Here is a 26,199-nt window from a genome sequence, read left to right as displayed (position 1 = left end):
TAAACATGAGGTTGGGCACATGGCAAGCTCTGCAGCCTTTCACTTCTGTGGGAAGAAAGCCCTGCTCTCCTCTTTGGCAACTTCTTCCTTTAGAATGCTCCAGGGCAGGTGGGGCAGTCCAAACCCCTGCCAAGACTTGATTTTTTGGTTGGTTGGTTTCCTTTCCTTTTTTCTTTTTCTTTTTTTTTTTTTTAATCCTTTGCACTGAAGGAGAACTGGTTTATATCTTATCTCTGAGCCCTTGACTAAGTCAGGAACCCCAGGATGGGTCTGGAGTTGACTTCTGTCGAAGACTACCGGTGAAGGGGATCACTAAAGAACATTGTAATCTCAAAATAGCCTCTCAATTTAATATAGAAAGCCCAGGAACTCACCTTGGATTCAGATCAGTAATGCTTTAGATCCAGCCACGTGAATTATTATCTGCCATTCCTAAAAGATACCAATAGGCAATTCTAGACATTCAGGTATCTCTGCAGTTTATAGTATGTAAAAGGAAGGAGTTCTAGAACTGAAAATACATGTGATGCTGTCCTGCTAGTTGGTATGTTATGCAGCATAATTAAGAATATCATATTTCATAATAGAGATTCAGTAGAAGCTAATGTCCATATTGGGCATAATAATGATGATGATCAACCAGAATTAAAGGTTTTCGACATTGCTGTCCTGGCAGTTTATCCCCACGGGCAGGTACACGTGCTTTAGCGCAAGCAGCTGTTTGGGTTCCTTGGTGCTTGTGGAAACACATAAATATTTTAACTATCACCCTTGTGTATATGGGCAAACATGATTTGACCTACATCATAATTGTATTCATCTTTTTTCTGCAGTGTCTCGTAAATGGATTTTACTGAACTTAATTACATTTAAGAAGAGGAAGTCCACTAACCTTTTTCTTCCAAGTACTCTGTCATATGCCAAAGCGATAATAGGATATGAGTAGTAGATTAATAGCATTTTGCTTTGGGGCTGGGTTGTGTTCTGTCAATAATTCATCCTATAATGAATAATTAACAGATGAGTAATGAATAATTGAAAAAGAGACAAGTTAAAAAAAAGATTAATTTATCTTTAAAATATGGCAAACCCCTCTTACAGATAGACTTGTCAAGTGGATTAAACAATAAATTGGGAGGGTTATGGATTTTTATCTTCAGACCACTTTTGAGAACTAGACTTTGAAATCCTCTGGGTCTTTAGTTATAAAAACCTGTTGGATGTTCTAAGAATGTGGGCCTCTCTTATGTGAACTATTATAACATGTAATGAATATTCATCACATATATATAGCACCTGTGTGGGCCTTCAATTTATTTTATCAGTGTTTTATTTTTTGTGTCCCCAACTGCACTGTGAGTTTCTTAGACCTCTTTGAATCTCAGTGCCCCCCCCCACAGTATGCAGTCAAGGATAGGTATTAATATAATAATGATGATGAAAAGAATAGTATGGTCCTTAGAGTTTTAAGGGAAAAATGGCAGTAAGTTGCATTCCTAAGTTGAAATACAAAGGGTTCTAAACATAAGTTAGAGAATAGAGAATAGAATTTTAATGTGAAAAATATCTAAAACAAATGTATTTGGTTCTCAACTGTTGCCTTTTTAAATAACCTTTTTTTTTTTTTTTTTAAAGATTTTATATTTATTTGAGAGAGAGTGAGAGAGAGAGCACAGAGGGGGTAGGGTCAGAGGGAGAAGCAGACTCCCTGCCAGCAGGGAGCCCGATGTAGGACTCGATCCCGGAACTCCGGAATCATGACCTGAGTCGCTTAACCAACTGAGCCACCCAGGCGCCCTAAATAACCTTTTTATAAGCAGAAAAATATATCTGATAAAAAGCTCATGTTTCTGATAACTAATCAGTCCATGACTAAACATTATAGTTTTTTTAAAAAATAGGATTGACTACATATAAATGAAAATACACTTATTTTGAATAAAATAAACATAAAGATGATTTCATTCTTTTAAACCAAACTGGACATTACCACATGACATAGATTTGATTTTTTAAAAAGGGCTCATTTATTCTTTTGGAATATGTCCTATAAACTAATTATATAAACTCATATACATCTGTTAAATGAATTACCAGCTAGGTTTTGAATGGTTAAATAATTCATATCCAGTTTTTTAATTTATTTTCCTCCTTTTTTGGGTAGCTGGAAGACAGAAGTGTTCTTGAACAAATGGACTGTCCTTTGGCATAGCCTAGTGGCTAAGTAACAGTATTAACTTAAATCCCAGAATACTCTTCCTGTTTTTATTAAATAACATTTTCCTAAATCAGGTGTTATTTTTTCAGTCAAAAGAAAGGTAAAATAAAATGGAACTAAATAAAACAAATGATTCTTATGACAATTCTACAATGGTAAAGGAGAAAGAAGAAAATTAAACTGTCACAAATACGTAAAGGCAGATGATCTGCTTCTATCTGAGGTCTGCATGCAACTGATTATTTTATAGGAAAAAATAAATAAAAACTTCATGAGTGTATAACTGTATAATAGTTTTGTCACAGTTAAGAACTGGGAAGATAAAATGTTAGCCAAAGCACTGTCCCATAAATCTCCTGTTTCTCTTTATAGCAGAATCATGCTTGGCTATTTAAACATTTGTTGATTAAACAGATGTACTGAAATATTTTGTAATTGTCATTTATAAAAGTCTCTGTTAATTTATATCATACAGGTTTAAGAGGCACTAGGCCTGTTTCTTGCTTCAGGGGAGAGACAATAGTTCAGCTTCCAGCAGGAAGAACAGCGTAAGCACCAAGCTGTCTGCATTATTGTTGTCCCGTGCTTTCCCAGAGAGCCGACCAGCCATGCATTCAGGGGCTGGGGTGTCATGCTGTCAAACTTGGCATTTGCTCATAAAATGAAATGAATGCACTCTAATAAAACTGCACTGTTGATGATTTTAAGGTTTATCATCTGCAGTTTGTTTAGGGGATAGTCCATGATCAAAGGGAAGGAAGATCTTAATTTTGTCAAGGTGGCGTTTGCTGAGAGGGTCCAGGCCTTACAGAAAGGTCTGTTTTTTCCCTGGAAAAAATTGATTCTTAATTTAAGTTGACCTTTTAGAATGATTTTCCTACATGTCCTTGTCTAAAATAACCGGGTTTTGACATTTGAACCTATATGTAGGTCTATTTGCCTTCCCAATGTGAATTTACCTTATTCTGACTTACTCTTAATTTCATAGAAATCCCACTTCTTAATGCCTTGCCAAAACTTCTGACAAGAGTATTTGCTAGGTTCTTAATAAATTTTTTCCCAGGGGCGCCTGGGTGGCTCAGTCGTTAAGCGTCTGCCTTCAGCTCAGGTCATGATCCCAGGGTCCTGGGATCGAGCCCCACATTGGGCTCCCTGCTTGGCGGGAAGCCTGCTTCTCCCTCTCCCTCTCCGCCTGCTTGTGTTCCCTCTCTCGCTGTGTCTCTCTCTGTCAAATAAATAAATAAAATCTTTAAAAAATAAAAAAATAAATAAATAAATAAATTTTTTCCCAAACACAGCTTTCAGCTTCCAGAAGAGAAGTCTGTCTGTGATACTTTATAAACATCAGCGTAACTGTTATAGAATGATAAAAAAGAATAAGCCATAAAGCCAACTTTGTTTTTCCAAATGCCTTGTATTCGTGTCCCTTTCTATATGCTAACTTAAATCATTAAGAACTTTGTTTCATTTTAATTTACTAGTGACTATGTAATAATGGTAGAAACGTTTTCAAGCATGGCTTTAATGATCACTAAACTAGATGTTTTAACTTATAACTCCCTTTGTAAAACTTCTCTGATTTCTCCTGTAATAAATTAGTTTGCCTTTAAGCTTAAATACGGCTTTCTGTTCAACACCCTTTTACTCTCTAGAGTTTTCTCCAGGGTGTAATATTTTAACCTATGTTATTTTCTTCTTTTTCATGCATCGAATAACTACACTCTTTTGCTTTCAAGTATCCTTCAGTGTCCTATCTGAGCATCTAAAAGGAAATCAGGCCAAATAACTAAAAGTAGAATATGAGGTCTTTTAAAATTTTCTTTCAGAACTGACAGACCATATTCATAGGTTATCCTAATTAATTTGGGGCATTTAAAAAATTATAGTGAAAACTAGGAATACTATATAATTTTATAAACAGTTAGCATACAGGATTATAATAGGTCAGTTCCATCTCAATTGATGCCTTACCATAAAATTTTTGTACTAGGTACTGACAGAATAGTCCTTTTTGGTTTTTTGCATGCATCCAGAAGTTTTAAAATATTAACACTGAGTTTATAAAGCAAAAATCTTGGGCTTGTTAAATGAGCGTTGTGGGAGGTCAGGAAAAATTTGGACTTTATTTAAAATTTTTTAGTTCCTTCCTCTGACTCGTGTAGCTGAATAGTGGTGCAGATGGAAGACAGAGCAGTGATAGTTGTAGTAAGAGCCAGGACGGTTGTGCTTGTGGTCCCAGTTCTGTCACTAACGTGGGTGACTCACCACACCTGTCCTGGCCTACTTTCATCAACTGCTAAAGGGGATGTCCGACTAGGGAATTTGAATGGCCCCTTCAGCCCTTCAGAAATATAAGGTCCCAGTTCTGTCACTAACGTGGGTGACTCACCACACCTGTCCTGGCCTGCTTTCATCAACTGCTAAAGGGGATGTCCGACTAGGGAATTTGAATGGCCCCTTCAGCCCTTCAGAAATATAATTATGACTTATCATTTCCTCCCTCATCCCTCCAGGAGCATATTCCACTCATCCCATGGTGTGCCTACAAAGAGAGAATGTGCAGAGTTTAGGGTGAATAGAGCTGGTAGAAGGGAGGACACCTGGGAAGATAAGACATTTGGGGTTTATTTGAATCTTCTCAAGACAAGAAAAGGAAGTATGAAGACTGACTGAAACATCAGGCTGCTTTTATGTAAAATTAGTTTGAAAAATACACTATGGGTTATAGAATTGTTTCTATTCTGATAGGAGTAGTAAAAAACAGATGGCTATCGAGGCACCTGGGTAGCTCAGTTAAGTGTCCAACTCCTGATTTCGGCTTAGGTCATGATCTCAGAATTGTGAGATCAAGCCCTGCGTCGGACTCCACACTTGGCGTGGAGCCTGCTTAAGATTCTCCCTCTCCCTCAGCCCCTCCCCCTCCCTCTCTTAAAAAAAAAAAAAAACGCAACAGAAAACAGATGCATATAAATATAACTTGAGAAATGAAATACACTAAATAGAAAAATGCAACTATGGGTGAAATTTTCTTTATTTTCCAGATTTTGCTGTTATGATGAAAGAATGCAGTTATCAAACTAAAGATCAAATAGTTAATTTCTTCTAATTAAAAATAGGTAAATTTGTTGTACCAAAAATCTGATTGTTAGGGAAATTCATTTGAGAGGATTCCTTACGGTGAGTCTTGAAGGGCTCCTGTCCATCCAATATTTAAAGGGTCAGCATGGCTTAGGAACATGAGCTCTGGAGCCAGACCACCTGCCTTCACATCCTGGCTCTACCGCTTAATAGCTATGGGATCCTGGGAAAGTTATGAAACCTCTCTGTGCTTCAGTTTCTTCATAGAATTATTTAGAGGAAGAGTACTTTTTTATTGCAATATAATTAACATACAATATTGGTTTCGGGTGTACATCATAGCTTTAAGAATTCTGTACTCAGTGTTCATCATGATAAGTGTGGTCATCTGTCCCCATATAACGTAATTACAATATTGTGTAATGCTGTACTTTTCATCTCTGTGACTTATTTATTTTATAACTGGCAGTTTGTACCTCTTAATCCTCTTTATTTCACTCATCCTCTTCTCCACTTCTCCTCTGGGAGCCACTAGTTCTCTCTATTTTAGAATCTGAGTTTTTTCTGTTTCTTTTTCTTTTTTTAGATTCCACATATAAGTGAAATGTATTGGACTTTCTCTGATTTATTTCACTTAGCATAATACCTTCTAGGTCCATCCATGTTGCTACAAATGGCAAGATCTCATTCTTTATAGCTGAATAATATTCTTTTGTATATAGATACCACATTTTCTTTATCCAACGCTTGGGTCGCTTCCATCTCTTGGCTATTATAAGTAATACTGCAATAAACATAGAGTATGTAAATCTTTTCAAATTAATATTTTTATTTTCTTTAGGTAAGTACCCAGTACTGAAATTACTGGGTTGTGTGGCATTTCTATTTTTAATTTTTGAGGAACCTCAGTACTATTTTCCACAGTGCCTGCACCAGTTTACATTCCTACCAAGAGTACGTGAGGATTCCTTTTTCTCCACATCCTCGCCAACACTTGTTATTTCTTTTTGATACTAGCCATTCTGACGGGTGTGAGGTGATATCTCAGTGTGGTTTTGATTTGTGTTTCCCTGATGATTAGTGAGGCTGAGCATCTTTTCATGTCTTTAGAAAATGTCTTTTCTGTATGTCTTCTTTGGAAAAACATCTATTCAGGTCCATTTTAAAATCAGATTATTGTGGTTTCATACAAACTTTAGTATTCTAGCTCTATGAAAAAAGCTGTTGGTATTTTGATAGGGAGTGCACTGAATCTGTAGATTTTTTTGTATAGACATTTCAACAATATTCCAATTCATGAGCATGGAATATCTTTGCATTTGTTTGTGTCCTCTTCAGTTTCTTTCATGATTGTTTTATAGTTTTCGGATTACCGGTGTTTAACCTCCTTGGTTGTTTATTTTTAGGTATTTTTGATGCAATTGTAAATGGGATTGTTTTCTTGATTTCTCTTTATGCTACTTTGTTACATAGAAATGCAACACATTTCTGTATATTTTGTATCTTGCAACTTTACTGAATTCATTTATCAGTTCTGGTAGTTTTTTGGTTGAGTCTCTAGGGTTTTCCTCTATGTAGTATCACATCATCTGCAAATAGTGATAGTTTTACTTCTTCCTTACCAATTTGGATGCCTTTTATTTATTGTCTGACTTCTGTGGCTAGGACTTCCAGTATTATGTTGAATAAAAGTGGTGAACGTACACATCCTTGTCTTGTTCCTGATCTTAGAGGAAAAGCTTTCAGTTTTTCACCATTGAGTATGATGTTTGCTGAGGGTTTTTCATATTTGGAGAAGTAGTATCTTAATGTGTACAACATGCTTGCAGGAATCGCTGGCTAGCTCACAGTAATGATGTGTTTTAGCTATTCATAAAACCCTAAAGAAAGCATATGTTTGAGTTGAGACACTTACTAAAAGAAGGAAAAACAAACATTAAATAATTAAAATATGAAACAAAACAAAGACCAAAAGGCCATCATCAAAAATGCCAATATGTCAGAGGAGATACAACAGGGCTGGGTGGAGTGTGCTGCTCGGGTGTTGGAGGAATAGGATGTAGAGAAGACGCTTGTGGACCATACTAAGGAGTACAACCCCTCCTGGCCCTGCATCATGGGGAGGGAGGAACTTTGGTAACCCATGAAACCAAACACTTCTTCTGCTTCTACCTGGGCCAGCTGGCCATTCTGCTATTTCAGTCTGGTTAAAAGCATGGCCTGTGTCACACACCCAGTGATCCATCCAAGAACAAGTACTGCAGCCCAAATTCCAAATACCAGAGACTGAAATTTTTAGCCTTGTCTGAGGGAACACCTCAATCTTTGAAACTTTATTGTATTTTGTACAGGTCCTTCTCTGTACGAATTTGTTGTGGCAATAAAACAATTAGTAAAACAGCTTACATTTGTATTTTCTCTTCTATACCTCTCTGCCCCATATTTTTTCTCCCCAAAATCCGTTCCTTTAAAAAAAAAAATCTATTGGAGACAATAGGCACTAGCTACGATTTATTCAAATCTGGGGTTGAAGATGCCCTATCACTTGATCTTGAGTAGGGTAGAGGGGGTCAGTCCTTCAGTCCTTGAAGTTAGTTTCTGTGGGATATAATAGACTAGCCTACACACTGTTCCGGTATTTATCACCCATCGTGCAACCATCACGCATGGAAGAATACCACTCAGACGTGCATGTCAGGAAATGGATGGCAGAGAAACTTTTGGATTAAATCTTACTACCGATCTGATAAATACTATCTTTAAGTGCTCATTTTGTTAAATGTTGCTATAGAATGTTCTGGGCCTTGGGTCTCAGGTGGTGTTGATGAATGTGTAGTAGAACCTCTTTTTCTAAGCTTCCTATGGCTGTGAAATAAGTTGATAATAAGTTGAGCTGATGAGACATTTGCTGGGCTCTAGGTTATTCCCCTCCCTTTCTTCCTGCCTTATCCCAAAAGGATGCTCTAAAGATTAAAGGTGGTCTTAAAAGGGAAAATGAAACTTTTTGAGCAGGAGCGCTCCATGCAATTCTAATAAAGTCTTTCTGGGAGTTTAAACAAGTAGGCCTGTTGCGGTGTAATTTAACTAGCTGTGTTAGAAACCCTATTAACAATTAAATGAATAAGGAAAAAAATAAGGCACTATTTTCAACTCACCCCCCCACCTCTGACAACTTTCTCTTGCTCCTTCTCAGGCACCCATGAGGACTGTTACCGAGCAGTAGAGGGGACCTAGACTGGGCAACCTAGGCTCTAGCCAGGTCTGCCTGCAGGGTGCCCTGGGTCTGTAGGCACATGCCTCCTTCGTTTCTTCATCTTTAAAACAGCATGTTGAGCTCACTAAAATTTTTTTTAGTTTTCTTCCAGCTCTGAAATTTTTCTATTTTATTATTTTTTTTAAAGATTTTATTTATTTGACAGAGACACAGCAAGAGAGAGAACACAAGCAGGGGGAGTGGGAGAGGGAGAAGCAGGCTTCCTGCGGAGCAGGGAGCCCGATGCGGGACTCGATTCCAGGACCCTGGGATCATGACCTGAGCCGAAGGCAGATGCTTAACCGACTGAGCCACTCAGGCACCCCTCAATTTTATTTTAAACCTAAAATTTGATGTCCTAAGGAAAGTAAGATAGAAATAGTTCATATTCTTGGGATAGGATGGAAACAGGTAAATGGTTTTCAAGCCACATCATTCACTTTAAGGATATCTCCATAAATAGGAGGCAGGGTACAAAGTGGTTAAGAACACAGGCTTCGGGAGTTAGACCTGGGTTTAAACTTGAGCCCTGTCATTTTTAGGCAAACTTGGTCAAGTTCCTTAACTTCTCAAAGCCTCACTTTTCTCAACTCTAAAGGTGAATTGTCCCGAGCAAGAAATGAGATGTACTCCTAAAGCATGCAGCACAGTGCCTGTTATAAGCTAACTGCTTAATCAGCTAGTAACGATCTGTATCAGAATAAATGTTATTTTAAAAAATTATAGTCCCATGAGCTGTAATAAAACCTTCCAGTTTTAAACACATTGTTAGGTTTTATTTGGAAGAAAATGCTCAAAGACAGATGGGGAAATGGCATGCAAATCCTAATTCTTTCAGAGTATAAAAATTATGTCCCCCATTAGGGCTCTCTGCTTTAATTGTTAGGCTTTAGTGTGTTTTTATTTGACAGCTATTATGGATGTAGGTGGTGGTAGTGTGTGTATTTTTTGCTGCTAACTTAATTTTGCCTTCTCTATGTCCAAAGGGAGAAAAATGGAAAATATTACATAAGAGTGCTCAGATAAGCTCAAGTTCTAAAAAACAAAACAAAAAAACACCTGGAGATTATTTCATAGCAAGCGAAAAGAGTAAGCTAGGACTGCACTGGGCTATAAAATAAAGGGAAAAGTTCTAAACTTATTTTTTAAATGGCAGAAGCTTTCAAAGCCTGTTATTTTAAATAACTAGTGGTGTCTTACATGTTTTTAGGGCAGTGGCTAATTTTGCTTTTAATTTTCTTGTTTAAATCATTGGATGAGCATGGATCCTCTCTAGCTCCAAGCAGTCTGTCAGGTTTTGCTAGTTGCAGTATTAAAATCTGTCCACTTTTCAATAAGTTGTTGATCTCAGTAATTTTTACATACCAAATAAGTTTTAATTTGTGTGTTTTAAATTTGTTTTATACGTGCTTCATTTAAGGAGGGATTGAAAAGTTGACTCAATACTTACTCAAAACCTTGCATTTTGTAGTTACCATAGCATCCAAGACATTCGTGTAGTTGAATAATTACTCTCATTAAATATGCTGATGTTTTATGAAAATAGTCACCGGGAGACGTTGGCATCGTTGGGATGGTGGTTCTGAAGATGCTGCTTGAATGTTCTCAGCTGGTTCCTGGTACAGGCCCTTCCCAATGGCGGCCACCGAGAGAAACTCTTCCCCCACCTCTGCCCCCACACTTGTCAGTAGTCTGATCGTACGTGCTGTAGTGCACAAGGGCCCATCCTCACCACCCTCCACAGAATAGTGCCTTTCTCCCCTCACTTCCAGCTTTCTCTCCTAATGGGCTTCATTCTTTAAGCTCTTCTCATTACCTGATATTATATTTACTGGCTATTACTTGTCTCACCACTAGAATGTTATCTCAATTTGGGTGATTTGCTATTACTAGCTCCCCCCCCCCACCCCCCACCAAATCTAATTTCCAAAGGAAAATTTTCATTGTCTTACTGCTATTTTTATACCTTGTTTGTTTGTTTAGAAAACTGCCTACTGATTAGTAGAAGCTAAATACTAGAATGAATGTTTTCTTTTCCAAAGAAAGAACAGAATGCAGAATTTATGTTCACAGTTCTTTCATATTCAAAAGAAGTGTTGGATTGATTGGGTATAAACTTCAAATTACGGCATTATCTAATGGGTACCACTGTAAATTTGTTGGAATATGCTTCAAGGTATTTCTCCAGAGGAATTATGGTAGGTTTTATTAGTCCAAAGACTTTTATAGGACTAGAAATCTAAAGACTTAAGAAAAAAATGTCTTCTTGTCCAAAAAACTTCAAAGTCCTTATTCTCTACAGGGAGGCTTCCTTTAATAGCTTTTCACCTAACTATGACGGAGAAAGTAGATTTTTTTAATATCTATTACCTGCCAACATTTTATATTTAGACCATTTCTGTGATATGTGTTAGACCTGTAGGACAGTGTTCATATGCAAGAATGATAAATAACCAGTACTTATTTTTTTTTTTAGATTTTATTTATTTATTTGACAGAGAGAGAGATAGCTAGAGCAGGAACACAAGCAGGGGGAGTGGGAGAGGGAGAGGCAGGCTTCCCGCGAGCAGGGAGCCCGATGTGGGACTCGATCCCAGGACCCTGGGATCATGACCTGAGCCAAAGGCAGACGCTTAACAACTGAGCCACCCAGGCGCCCAATAACCAGTACTTATTAAAGGCAAAAAAGAAAACTAGATTTGAGCTTTGTTTATACTGTCTTTGTGGAATCAATAAAAGTCTTTCGCCTTTTTTCTCCTCCAGTAACTCCTGATTTGAAAGTCCTATTTATTTCAGAATTTATTCTGTCAATTCTGTTTCATGAACACTTTTACTCCATTTACATTGGCCCAAAAAAAAAACTTTATGAAAATATTCTCCCCAACAACTGACAAAGAAGAACAAAGAGAAAAACTAGTGCCTTGATCATCAGAGACAGGAATCGTCAGGGATCTATCAGAGGGGAGGGAGCAAGCCAAGAACCTCTGACTGCTGTCAGCTTGTGTAAAGATTGCAAAGGGGTCAGAGCCTAGTGTGGGTCCAAAGCAGGAAGAAACTTAGGAGCCTGAAGAGTACGAGAACTAGAAGACAGGATGAAGCTTAGCGGTAGTGAAACACAATAGTAGCAAAAGAACTTGGTCAACATATATTGCTGCAAAGCTGGCCTCATTTGGTAGACCCTGACAAAGAGCAAAGTAGGTTTGGGGTGGGGGTGGGAGGTGGTAATGACCGATCCAAAGGGAAGAAAACGGGTGTTAGTGGAAAGTAGGGATGGGTAGAACAGCACCCGAGAATACAGAAACTATTAAAAGAAATCTCTTCAAAAGTAGTCCCAACTCCTCTACTTTCACAAAGGACATCCAGTCCTAAGGAATACTTCCTAATCCTCTCTTTATGATCATAGCTAGAGTCTAGCAAAATGGGGCATTGGTAATGGGACATAAAAATCACATCACAGCCGTGGTTCCATATTAAGACTATTTGAAATGCCTGAAAATCATTAAGTTGATAATGAGGAAGATAGCAAATGAATTTGTTTCAGCTTGATGGATGGATGTTCTGATTATAAAAAGAATCATCACAACTTTAATACCAGTGTTAATGACATGAACAGAGAGAGCACAGAGTTCGCAAGTATTAAAATGTCTAATCACTCATCCTGGGATCCTTCATATCCACATCAGAAGAAAATTTCATGATTTTAAAAATCAATGTGTTGCCTTTATAAAAAAATATGAATATATATTTTAGTGCCTTTGCTTATTTCATATATCAGTACTTCTGAAAAATTTTTAAAAATTGACTGTGGGTTAGAGGGATATAGCAGCAGACCAAATATTAGTCAGAAAATTTGAATATCCACTATTTCCACCTTTGTGAGATAGGTAACCTTTTTGCCAGTGAGGTCTTTAGGTTTGTCTTTAACCATTTTTCACTTACAGTAGTTAATCCCTATCTCTCCATAGTATTTCCCACAGACAAAACCCTTTCCATTCCTTCTCCCAACCCTAATTCAGTCTCTACACGCCCCCCCCCCCACAAAAAGAAAACCTGTTTCAGTAACTTTTGTACCATCTGCCTGTATTCACCTGTTTTCCAAACTGTTCAGGAATTTTGGAATACTATTTATATTTCTGCCAAAAAATTTCTAGTGCTTCCCGTTGCTAATGGGATTAGATTCACATTCTATAGCCTAGCATTCAAATTCTTCAAAAATCTAACCCCATGTAGTCTTTTTTCTTTTTTTAAAGAGTTTTGTTTTTATTTATTTGAGAGTGAGAAAAAGAGAGCACAAGCTAGGGGAGGGGCAGAGGGAGAGGAACAAGCAGACTCCCCACTGAGCAGGGAGCCTGACATGGGGCTCAATCCCAGCGCCCTGGGATCACGACCTGAGCTGAAGGCAGATGCTTAACCAACTGAGCCACCTGGGTGCCCCCCCCATGTAATTTTTTTCAGCCCTTTCTCCTTAAGGTGCTCAGCGCAAACCCCTAACTTCAGCAAAATCAATCTGTTCATATACGCAACCATGCTTTTACTAACTCAACCCTATTTCTTCTACTCTCACTTAACCTAGTATGCGTCTAGTACTAGATTACATGTTTTCTCACACTGGTATGGATGTGCCAAGAAAAGTAATTTGTTTTCTCTATAAACTTCCTCATGAGCAGACTGTCCACTGACTGCCAAATAATTTTGTCCCCACAACCCTGGTTTTGAGAGAACTGGTCATCTTTGCATGGGTCGTCTTATACCAGAAGAGTGGGCTTTCCTTCCTTCTGTCTGCCTAGAACCTTCCTTACGTAAAATTCTTCAGTCAGCCAGAACGCCCTTTGCTACATTGAAGGAAGAGATATGCTTATTTAAAAAATTCATTTGTAGGGGCGCCTGGATGGCTCAGTTGGTTAAGCAACTGCCTTTGGCTCAGGTCATGATTCTGGAGTCCCGGGATCGAGTCCCACATCAGGCTCCCTGCTCAGCAGGGGGTCTGCTTCTCCCTCTGACCCTTCCCCTCTCATGCTCTCTGTCTCCCATTCTCTCTCTCAGATAAATAAAATCTTTAAAAAAAATTAAAAATAAAAATAAATAATTTATTTGTAAGTGGATCCAATAAATGGACTCCCTCAACTACATCTTTTGCCCTATATGTTCCTTCCAACGTTGGGCTCATCCATGTGACTTGTTTGGCCCCTGGAACAGTAGCAAACTTGGCACAAGCAGAGGCTTGAAAAAGCACTCATGCATTTTCACTTCCTCTCCTGCTCTTTGCCTTCATCAAGAGGACACATATGGGCTAGATCACTATAGGAGCAGAAATGAATAAGCCCTGTTCTGGCTGAGATCTCAGACATGAGTGAGCCCCCACGAAATGAACAAAGCCAGCTAGCCAATTTAGAGCTGACCCATAGATTGATGAGTGGGTCATGTAGAGTCCGGATCAGATCAGTAGTAGTGCTCGGTGAATAATAGGTTTATGAGAAATGATAAATGATGTTTTAAAGTACTAAGTTTTAGCATGATATGTTATACAGTGAAGGCTGATACTGTGCACTCTTGTCTTGCTACTAAAGCCTATTCATTTTTTTTCCTCTCTTCTATACATCAGATGTCCTAACCCTTGGTCTATGCTATAGTTATCTATACATGTAATTACGTATGTAATCTTTCCTGTATAATATGCCTTTCTCTATATGATAATTTATCCATTTTATCAAAATGGGCATTTAAGTGATTTCCAGATTTTGGCTACTTGAGACAGTGCCACTATAAGCGTCTTGTGTAGATCTCCTGGGACATATAGGCTGTTTTTCTTGAGAGTGTACCTAAGAGTAAAATTGCTGAATTGATGACAATGTAAATGTTATCTTTACGAGATAATGCTACCCTTTTTCAAGTTTTGCCAACAGTTGCAGCAATATACATTGCCTCCAATTGTGGTAAAAGCCAAAGAAGACAAAAGAATCTTACAATTGGATACATTATCATATATTTAGAGAAAGGCATATTATACAGGAAAGATTACATACATAATTACATGTGTAGATAACTATTGCATATTTGAAAGTTGCTAAGGGAGTAGATCTTAAAAGTTCTCATCACAAGAAAAAAAATGCATAACTGTGAGGTGCTGGATGTTAACCAAATGTCCTGTGATCATTTTGCAATATATACAAGTATTGAATCATTATATTGTACACCTGAAACCAATGTCGTATGTCCTTTATTCCTCAGTTTAAAAAATGAATAAGGAATGGACCCGAAATGAGTAAAATTAATGTAAAATGAATAAGATAGCTACAAGAAAACAGGAAGATAATGTTTCAGGTTGCAAATACTGCAGAGAATATGGATAAGCTTATCATGCTTTGCCATACCACTTTTAGCTTTGGACACAGATACACCTTTTTATTCAAAGGAAGACAAGTTTCCTGTAAGTTTAGTCTTTGCCTTGACCTTAAGTAAGACACAGTTGTGGACTTTTGATAAGATCTGTTTACAGTTTCCAAAACATACACTTAATTATAGATATCTATATTGTTCAAGGGTTTGGCCATTACACTTTACTAAGTAGATCTGAGAGATGAAGGTGTTAGGTGCCATGTTTTAATTTTATGGTATAGAATTATATGTTCTGTGTAACTTTGAGATGTTTTCATATTATAGTAGTAATAGGCATTATAAAAAATGAGTTATAAAGGAATCATCAAAAAGGACATAAAAGTCTACCTCATACTCTTAAAAATTTAGACATTTAAAAATTAGAAATGAAAGTCCTTCTGTATTCTCTGATCCTATCAGCAGTATTAATGATTTTGTGCATGTATCTTTGTTATATTAATATATTCAATTTAGAGTAGTTTTAGAGGTCTTATTTTCAGCAGTGATATTTTTGCTACCATCAACCACATTAATGTTCTGACCATTAAAGTCATATCATGAATAAATGGGTTAAAAATTATTTCTTAATTAAAATTATTCCTGCAACTTGCATTTCTACAAAATCAATTGGTTGTAATAAATTAGATAAAATGAAAAGTTGAACTTTGTGATACAGAGCACAAATTGCATTAATGATTGATAGGTAATATGCATGAAATGAAAAATTACTAAGCAGGGAGGAGAAAGTGTTTATCCTGCTGCCAAATATTCAGTGAATGGATTATAGCTGTGATCATCCCTCTAATGTTTCTCATAGTAATTGTCAGGAAGAAGTATGAAGAATCATGGGACCTTAATAATATGTCTTGCCATTTTAATTGCTGAGACAAGTAAGAGAATCTTAATTGCCAGGAGACGCATTACTAATTAAAGTGTCATTCTACATTCATTCTGAAATAATTAGTTTGAATATTTGTAAGAGCTGAGATATAAATTTAGTTCCAAATTCAACAGCATACCCACAACAGACTTTGTTAAAATGATCTATAGTTAAGAAAGGTTAACAATCATAAAATTTTTAATGTTTCCTTAATTTGGTACAATTTAATTTTTATTGGATTATTGAACTTGAAAGAATGGAGTTCGTAGAATTGTAAAACTTAGTATGGTTTTTAAATTGCTGTAACACTAAGTTGAATTCCTAAATTCCTTTCATATTTCTGGGATATTGATATTTTGTTTTGGCATTTATCACAATTCAGGAAAAACCTTTAATGAATAATGATGTCAACACAGAGTTACATTATAATGTATGAATTACAAGGTCTGTTAACACTACGTGGCAACTTATAAATTAGTCATGATTCAGTGGACTTTTAAAATTCAGGAGTAAAGTATTTAAGTTTGAGATTAAGTAGTTAAGACTTATGTACATTGTTACATACTATCCTAGGTCATTCCTTCTCACTATATAACATTCCGTAGTATTTATCACATTTTATCTATGCATCTAATGATGAACACCTGAATTGTCTCCAGTCCATCATAGTAAATAGTGCTCCCAATTGTCTCCCTCTGTGTTCACTTGTAGGCCTATGTAAGAATTTCTCTGCCACATGTAGCCAAGAATCAGACATACACATACTTAATTTAATTAAGTATTCCAGGATTGCTTTCCAGCTTATCTGTTCCTATTTACAGTGCTACTTCCCTGTATCATTACCCAAAATTCGTACATGTACGTTTCTAATTTTTGCTTTTTCTGATGAGTGGGAAATGTTTTATTATGTTTCATAAGTTTAAATACCTATCCCTATGCATTTCTACTAGTTAGGCTGCTGCTTTTGTGATTCATGTGTTCTTTCTTCCCTGCCAATTCACTTTTTGTTTTAAATTCTTTTCATTGTTTTGCAAATGTTCTTTGTCTATATCAACATTGTCCAGTAGAACTTCAGTGATGGAAATATGTACCTGGACTGTCCAGTAGGTTGAACTGCTGTGATGCTAAGTTGAATTCCTCAGTTTCTTTCAGCTCCCCGGGATATTGATATTTTTTCATTATTTTGTTTCAGGATTTATCATAGTGTGTGGACTACATGTGACTTTTGAGCACTTAAAATGTGGCTAGCTTGACTGAGGAGCCAACATTTTTATTCTACTTAATTTTTGTTAATCTCAATTTAAATAGCAGGGCACCTGGGTGGCTCAGTCGGTTAAGCATCCCTCTCTTGATTTCAGTTCAGGTCTTGATTTCAGGGTCCTGAGTTCAAGCCTAGTGTGGACTAGGCATATTTGTCTACTCTGCTAGCAGGAGGTCCCAGATAATCTTTTGTTGGTTTTAACTATTACGGACATCCTCTTGATCTATAACCTGCTGGATAACCTTCTTGAACAGAAATGCTTAATGGTCAAATCCATCAATTTTTCTCTCATGTATTTGTGCTTTTTGGGTTGTTTTAAAAGTGTCCTCCATCTCTAAATCACAGAAATAATCTCCTTCATTTTCTTCTTTTAAATTTATACATTTATCTTTTATTTTTAGGTCTTTAATCCATATAGAGCTTCCTTTGGAATATGGTATGAGAAAGGCCTCCAACTTTTCTCAACAAGCCAGTTTTCCCCCATCATGGGGAATCCACCTCCACCTTTGCTTTTGTGGTATAGAAGAAGGCATTGTTTGTAGTAAGCTAACTTGATCAATTCTCTTATTCTGTTATCTGCAAATAATAGTTTTTTCCTGTTAATTTAGTGTCCTTTCTTTTATAATATGGTCCAGGACCTCTAGTGCTATATTACTTAGAAGTCATAGCAGGCAAACTTGCCTTTTCCCAGTCTTTTTTTTGTTTTGTTTTTAAGATTTTTATTCATTTATTTGTCAGAGAGCCCAAGCAGGGGAAGTGGCAGGCAGAGAAGCAGGCTCCCCGCTGAGCAGAGAGCCGACACAGGACTCAATCCCAGGACACTGAGATCATGACCTGAACCAAAGGCAGACGCGTAACGACTGAGCCACCCAGGCATCCTGCCTTTTCTCAGTCTTAGAACTAAATCTGTATTAGGTTGTCCAGAAAAACAGAACCAATAGGATACACAAACGTGTGTTTATATTAGATATATCATAAGGAATTGCCTCATGGGATTAAGGAGTTTGACAATTCCAAAATCTAGATAGCTAATGTCTGAAGGCCCAAAGTTCCATAGAACCAGGAAAAGCCAATGCCCCAATTTGAAGGCCATCAGGCAGGACTTCATGTTTTAGTTCAAAGACTGTCAGAATTCTCTCTTACTGAAGGGAAGGTCAGCTTTTTGTTCTCTTCAACCAAGGCCTTTAACCAAGATGAGGTCCACCCACTTTAGAGAGAGCAGTCTACTTGGTCTACCAATTTAAATGTTAATTTCATCCAAAAAGCATCCTCACAGGAACACCCAAAATAGTGTTTGACCAGATATCTGGGTACCCCATGGCTCAGTCAAGTAGACCCATAAAATTGACCATCACAGTATCTAAGATTTCATTTATTAAGCGTATTTGCTTTATGTTCTTGGTATGCAGCTTTGCTAAATTTCTTAAACCAAAAGTGGTTAAACTTCTTCAAATGCAAATGCTTTCTCATATCAAATTAATAGTACCTTTTTTCTCCTTTAACCGTCAGTATGGTGATTTACATTGGTGGGTTTTCTGATGTTAAACCATCCTTACATTTACAGAACACAATGTTTTATTAAAGTTATTTTAAATATAAATATTCTCAGCATTGGCAAAGAACACACATCACCAAATTCATTATCTATAAATTGATGATGATTCATAGCATTCACACATACTGAACAAGTCCAACAACTGTAGTCTGCTTCAGAAATGATGTATTCTAACAGTGGAGTGAGCAAGAAAGGAAATATTTTCTTGTTTTAAAATTCCAATAGATACTAATTTTTGATGCAACATAGCTAGAACACATGTCATCTTAGAATCCAGTTCTTTCATAGCTAGTCAAAATTATTTTTCACAGGTGTAAAATATTAAATATTTATGCCATGAGTTTTAATTTTTAGGCCACAAATTTTTTTGGAATAGTGAATCTGTCAGATCTCTTCAAGTTTACTCTCCTTGGAGTTCATTGAACCTGTTTGATGTAAAAACTAATAAAAACTAATATTTCTCAGGGCCCCTGGGTGGCTCAGTGGGTTAAGTGTCTGCCTTTGGCTCAGATCATGATCCTGGAGTCCTGGGATCCAGCCCCGAGCTCCATGTCTGGCTCCCTGCTTGGCGGGGAGTCTGTTTCTCCCACTTCCTCTGCTCCTACCCACCCCCCGCCCCAGCTCATGCTCTCTCTCAAATAAATAAAATCTTTAAAAACAAACAAACAAAAACAATTTCTCATCAAATTTGAGAAGTTTTTGGCCATTTATATTTTCAAATATTTTTTCTGGCTTTTCTTCTGAGACTTCCGTTATGTGTATGTTGGTGGTGCTACATGGAATTGCACCAATCTCTGAGCCAGTCATTGCTCCTTTTTTCTTCCCCTCCTCCTTTATTTCTGTTCCTCAGACTGGATAACCTCAATTGCCTATTTTCATATATATAGATTCTTCTGCCAGCTCCAATCTACTATTGAGTCCTTTTAGTGAATTTTTAATATCCATTCTTTTACTTTTTTTTTTTAAAGATTTTATTTATTTATTTGAGAGAGAGAGAGTGAGAGAGAGAGAGAGCCCAAGGGGGTGGTAGGGTCAGAGGGAGAAGCAGACTCCCTGCTGAGCAGGGAGCCCGACGTGGGACTTGATCCCAGGATTCCGGGATCATGACCTGAGCTGAAGGCAGTCGCTTAACCAACTGAGCCACCCAGGCACCCTCCATTCTTTTACTTTTAAATGCCAGAATTTTTTTATAATTTGTTTCCTTATTGACATTCTCTTCTGGATGAGACATTTTTTCATAGCTTATTCTATAGACAGTGTTTTCATTAGTTTTGGAAAATATTTAAATGTTGTCTAATATTGTCTTGTGTCTTCTGCCTTATTCTATGGATATTATATTATGATAAAATTTGGGTTTTGAGAAACCCAGTTATACAAACATGATTTCTATGAGGATGCCTTGCCCTGTTCCAGATTTTCTCCCTTTTCCCAATAGTGAGAGGTAGTCTAGGGTTTCTTCTAAGGTCTTCTTAGCCCCTCATCCTCTAGTATGGTTGGAAAAGTAAGACTTACAGTTAAATTCTTTGAAAAGTTCTAAAAGGCTCCAAAAAACATGTGAGTCACTTTTGGTGATGTTAGATTCAATATTGCATCCCATCAACCTGCAGTCTTACCATTATCCTTGAAAACAAGGTCTATTTGCCATGGAATTCTTGTCAAAGTTTCAAATACATGTGTCTTCATCAGTGATGCAGTGATATTCTTCATTAGTTCTCAAAGGAATATATGGTCAATATAAATAATAACTTGTGCCATACAAGTTATGTGAGCATACTGGAAAGAGTCCTTCACAGCAGCAAGGAATAGTTTAAATAGGACATGTATCCATTATCTGGTAGAATATTACCCTTTTAGAGTACACATCTGTTCTACTACTAATTAGCAAGAAGATGAAGCATATGATTTCTTATACCTGTGACATCAAAATAAAGTAATTGCTTTAAATAGATTTAAAGGAGTTAGGCCCTTTATATATAATCTTATTTAGTTCTTACAGCTTAATGTGAGATTATATATGATATAATTTATATGATGTATTTATATATCATTTATATGATATTGATATCACTATTATATCAATTTACAGAGAGATTACTGAGGCAAAGGAAGTTAAGGAATTTGATTAAAGTCCTATAACTAGTAAGTAACCGTGGTTTAAACCCATTTGTCTGATTCCAGAGCTTGTTCCCTAAACCACTCAACAACACTGCCTAATAACACACAATACTTTTCTCAAGTGATTACAGTAGGAGTTCACAAAAGTCAAATGCTGCCAAAGGCCAGGCAAATCAAATAAATGCATGCAGTCATTAAGAATAAGGTCATGAAGAGTGGAATAGTCCAGATAATGGGAATCAAGAGAACATGAAAAGCAATTCAAACTGTATATTTTTAATGCTGTGCTTTCAAAGCACATCTGCAGGCCAGATTTGTCCCATAAGGTCACCCTTTTGCATCTCTTGGTTTATGGAAATTGTCTCTCTCTATTCTTACCTTTGAAAAAATTTTAAGGCTTTGCTGGTTGCCACAGACTCAGAAATAGCATTTATTTTTTAATGAGTAAGGGACCTTAAGGAGTTACTTATTTTTTCATTGATTTCATTGAGGTAAGAGAATGAAAGGAATTTTAAAATATTTTTGAAACCTTCTTCATATGTTCTCTTAAAATAAGTCCTCATTGATGGACACTGCTATTACTCTGCCATCTAATCAAATGATCCTTTCCATTGTTTCCATTGTAGTTATCTGATATTAAGGTTTTAGAGGCTTGGCCCTATTGGTTACTAAAAAACTAATTGGAAAATCCTAAATATTAGGGTCTCGATTTAGGACATAATCCAACATCGGTCTAATATTTATTCATCCTCTCAGAATTGTGTCCATCCATAGACTTGGAGTGATGAATATCTTAATTCATAAGTATGTTTTAAGTCTGTGTCTTGGTCATAAATCTAAAAAACAGATCTGCATAACCTCTTTTAGCCAAGTGAATATACTTGATCCCCTCTGTGTAGTTATTTTGCTAAAATAACGTTTAGATACTCTGTGGGGAGGGCTTTGTGGAAATAGGCTTTACATGTTAAAAGCTTAGAGTATTCCTAGTTCAAGGAATTTACCTTAGTACAAAAGCAAATGGTTTAGATTGTTTAAATGTAAAATTAGGTAACAAAAGTCCTCAGGTTAAATGCTCCGGAGTTTAGATAAAAATCAAAATCATCCCTTTAAAAGAGTTCAGTAAATAGAATTTAGAGCACCAGATATTCAGACTCCTAAATCAGTGGCAAATTAGGTAATACACGGGGCTGGAGATGTGAATATTATATAATGAGGATAATAAAGGAGTTGAATGTGGTGTGCCTCGGGTGCACGTTAGTAGCTAATTCCAGTAAGAATGCTTTGCAATCATTTGCCGGTTGAGATGCGTGTGTTCAGCTAAATGGAAATCTTGGACGTTCTCTCATACACCCCATTATTTGTAATTGAACACCTGATTTCTATCATGCAACAAATTAACATCTGCACTGGATCTGTCTTTTATGCATATGGATACACTGATTAGAATTTTGCCGATAGGCAGATACTTGAAAACAAAAAGACAACATTGTGAAACACTTCCAGCCATAATTTTTGATTACATATTGAGAATCGTTTAATTATCTTACTCCATTTAATTAGCCCTTCTACTTAGGTCAATTGCTTTTTTTTTTATTAGCATGACGTGTTGGCAATTTGTTAATTGGCATGAAATAACATGAGACTTTTCTGGGTATTTTGTATGAGATACATATTTCATGTGTGCTTAAGGAAGTTACAGGAAATGCAGAGAGGTAAATGTATTCATTAGTCCCCTTACAGCATTTGCCAGTGTCGCTCTGTGGTGCCACCGAAACCCGTATTTCTGCCCTTTGAATTTCTGTTCTTCTATTATGTCGAATGAGTTTGTTGGTTTGAGTGGTGACAAAAATTTGTCGACCCTGGGTATGTATACATTTAAAATAGGAGGTTCTTTTCTGAAATTAAGAGAATGATAAAAAGTGAAGAAGAGGGGTGCCTGGGTGGCTCAGATGGTGACATCTGCCTTCAGCTCAGGTCATGATCCTGGGGTCCTGGGCTTGAGCCCTGGGTCTGGCTCCCCTCTGAGCAGGGAGTCTGCTTCTCCCTCTCCCTCTTCTGCTCGCCCTGCTTATGCACTCTCTCTCTCTCTCTCTCTCTCAAATAAATAAATAAAATCTTTAAAAAAAAAAAAGTGAGGAGATGGGGATGTGTGTGTGTGTGTGTGTGTAGTAGGTGAGAGGGAGATAGGCAGAGAGATACATACATGCATGTAAGAAAGTTATTAAAAGGATTTAGTCAGTATCAAGTGTTTAAGCTCCAGTCCTCTTTGCCAGTGTTTTCTGTTTTAAGTAATTTTGGCATATCAGCAGTTTCCTTTTGCAAAAAAATAAGTAGAAGCTGAGACGTTTTTAACTGAATTACATAATATAATCCACAAATATCTATGGAGTGTATATAAAGGTATTACTACACCGAGGAAGAAAAGTTTATTTTCTTCCGAAGACTTCCTCTAGGATATGGCACAGACAGCTACAGGTCTCCTGTGCTTGGGGGGGGGCGGGGGGGCAGATGTGTGGCCACTGCCCATTTCACCACGAACTCTTAACTACTGTATTATATTCAGTCGCTTAAGTACAAATCATTTTTTTTTCCCTAAACCCTAAATTATTATCACAATTTTGAGGAAATGTGTGATGGTGAGAATGGAGAGCATAGAATAAAGTTAGTTTTCCTGTTAGTCATTTCTTTATATTCTACTTTCTTCTAACTAGGATTTGTGGTTACATCATACCAACATAAAATTAAAGAACTAAAAGAAATTTGGGGATTACTTGGCCCAACATTAATGTTGTATAAGGAAAACACTGAAGGGCAAGAGTGGTAAGTCTTACTAAAATATGCACAGGTGTTTATGCAGCTGACCCGTACTGAGGGATGCTGGGCAAAGCACCACGGTGGACATTCTAGCAAGTACAAACATAAATTTACATAAACTCCGTCCCAATGAGAACCGGTCCATTTTCCTTTCTTGTTAGTAATTTTTTTCATCCACTTGGGGGCACTGTGATCAAATTTTAGAAGAAGAGAAAAGTTATTTTGTTTGATTTCTGTCACTTAGAAAAATTGTTTATAGTATTCTAAGGAAATCTTAACTGATTATATACTTTTAGGTAAAAATACATTTTAAAACATAATAGGCGTGGCTATGGTTTTTGTTTTGTTGAAGTTTCAGAACAGGTATAGATTAATAAGTGGTTAATGTTTGGTCTCTGGACCAGGAGCACCAGCACCAGATTCCCAGGCCTGATCTACTCAGAGCCCAGCAGTCTGTATTTTCACAAGTTCTCTGTGTAAGATTTCAGCTCTTGCTAAGATATGAGAACCACTGAATTAGGATTAAGTGGGTTTTGACGTGTTTTTGAATTTCTAACTGTTCAGAAATTACTGGGTTAAAAATTAGCTTATCACATATGCCTGAAATATTGTGAAAATATATTTCTAGGAAATGTTACTTTACACTATAAGTAAATGAATCTGAAAAAAACAGTTTTTGGCCCATGATTATATAGCTGGGTCCATGGGAGTCAGAATGGTTAGTTGATTGGTCACTTTCACCCCCCACCCCCCCCCAAAAAATTTAATCAAATGAAAATTTGAAATGTCACTTGTTTTATATAGATTAATCAGTCAATTAATGGAATTTCTCAAATCTAACTCCTTGTGATGACATCCAGGCATGGCCTATATTTCAACATCATGCTGCTGACAGTATTTCTTTACATTTTATAAGTATCTTTACCTTTAAAGATCTCTTATTGATTGGTCATTAGATTCTCCTGTGAGGCAGTTAAGAAACCAGTCATTAGAGGCACCTGGCTGGCTCAGTCTGTGGAGCTGGTAACTCTTAATCGCAAGGTCAGAAGATTGAGCCCCACACTGGGCCTAGAGCTTACTTTAAAAAAAAAAAAAAATCCGAAAAGTGAAAAAAAAATAATCTGTTTACGGTTAGTAAAAATAGACTCTGCTGAGACCAGTTTTAGAATTCTTATTCCCTCTAAGTGTAACATTTAGTATAGTGACTATACTAATTCTCTTTTTTTTTTTTTTTAGATTTTATTTATTTGAGAGAGAGAGACAGAGAGAGAGAGCGCACAAGTGGGGAGGAGAGGGAGAAGCAGGCTCCCCACAGAGCAGGGAGCCCGATGCGGGACTCCATCCCAGGACCCCGGGATCATGACCTGAGCCAAAGGCAGACGCTTAACCGACTGAGCCACCCAGGCACCCACTAATTCTCTTTTATTTATTTATTTTTTTTTTTTTTAAGATTTTATTTATTTATTTGAGAGAGAGAATGAGATAGAGCATGAGAGGGTCAGAGGGAGAAGCAGACTCCCTGCCGAGCAGGGAGCCCGATGTGGGACTCGATCCCGGGACTCCCAGGATCATGACCTGAGCCGAAGGCAGTCACTTAACCAACTGAGCCACCCAGGCGCCCCAATTCTCTTTTTAATAAGTAGTTTTGTTCCTCTGTTCCTGAGAGTTTGCGGAAACTACTAAAGGAAATACCACTGCACTTAAGAACTCCAGTCCTTTAATGTTTTAGTCGGGACGGAAGATCTGGAGATCGGGGTGACCAGATGGCAGGATTGGGACTGTGAGTTTTCTCCCTTCCCGGAAAGATGCTCTCACATCCTTCAAACTACGCTAGGCCTCAGATACGCCCTGTCTCCACCTCATTTTCTTTCTCTTCCATTGTAGACATTCCTTCCTGGTTTCTCTTTGTTCAGTTAAAGTAGTGTAGAACTTCCAAAAGTCTTTATGCTGAGGGAGAACAAATGATATAGTCACAAAGAATATGAGAAGTGCCTGTAGGGCTTGCCTTCATTCTCGTGGCTTCTGACAGTCCACGTGCTGTCCTCTGATAACTGCGCTCTCCTCAGAAGGCTGACCTGACTTAGCACCCTTTGAGGGTCCCCTCCTGTTTAGCTCTTGTCTTTGCTCCAGATGAAGACTCGTATCTTAACACCTGCAACCGGGGAATGGCCTCCTGCGTAAGGAAGCACTTTCTCACTCACAGCCAAGCCAGCAACCAGGACAGCATGCCTCTTGCCCAGTACACGGTGGATGGCCTTGATCTTACTGATCTGAGATGAAGACCACATTCTCCATATGTAAGAGGTGAAATCTTTCATGACCATAATTGTTTTATGGCTATAGCAGCTGGGGACCATTCGTTCCTTCACAGTTAACTATAATTATAAAATGAATCTGTGGCAAAGTCAGAAAGGGTAGATGTTGAATGAATATATTGCGAGGTAATACTTGAAGGTAGTCTTTAATGTAGTTTTTGTAATATTAAAAGTAGCAAAAGTTGTTTATAAACTATGTTTGTTGTAATTTACAGCAATGACTATAACTGCCTTATAAGACCATTACATTAACTAAGAAAATGTGTGTAAAGAACAAAGCACAATGCCAGCAATTCAATAACTCTCAAGATAAAACGTAACCTGGTACAAAGAAA

At 37.2% G+C, this 26,199-nt stretch overlaps 1 protein-coding gene and 1 pseudogene across 17 annotated transcripts in view; both read left to right on the top strand.

Moving 5' to 3' along the window:
• Window positions 1-26,199, top strand: part of CADPS2 (calcium dependent secretion activator 2) — a 518,420-nt gene that overhangs the window by 295,689 nt on the left and 196,532 nt on the right. The gene's annotated exons all lie outside the window — the stretch shown is intronic.
• On the top strand, window positions 7,188-7,507 carry LOC118554625 (dynein light chain 1, cytoplasmic pseudogene; annotated as a pseudogene).

Source organism: Halichoerus grypus, chromosome 12 (genome assembly GCF_964656455.1).
Source record: "Halichoerus grypus chromosome 12, mHalGry1.hap1.1, whole genome shotgun sequence".
Lineage (NCBI taxonomy): Eukaryota > Metazoa > Chordata > Mammalia > Carnivora > Phocidae > Halichoerus > Halichoerus grypus.
This window is presented reverse-complemented; position numbering and strand designations above follow the sequence as displayed.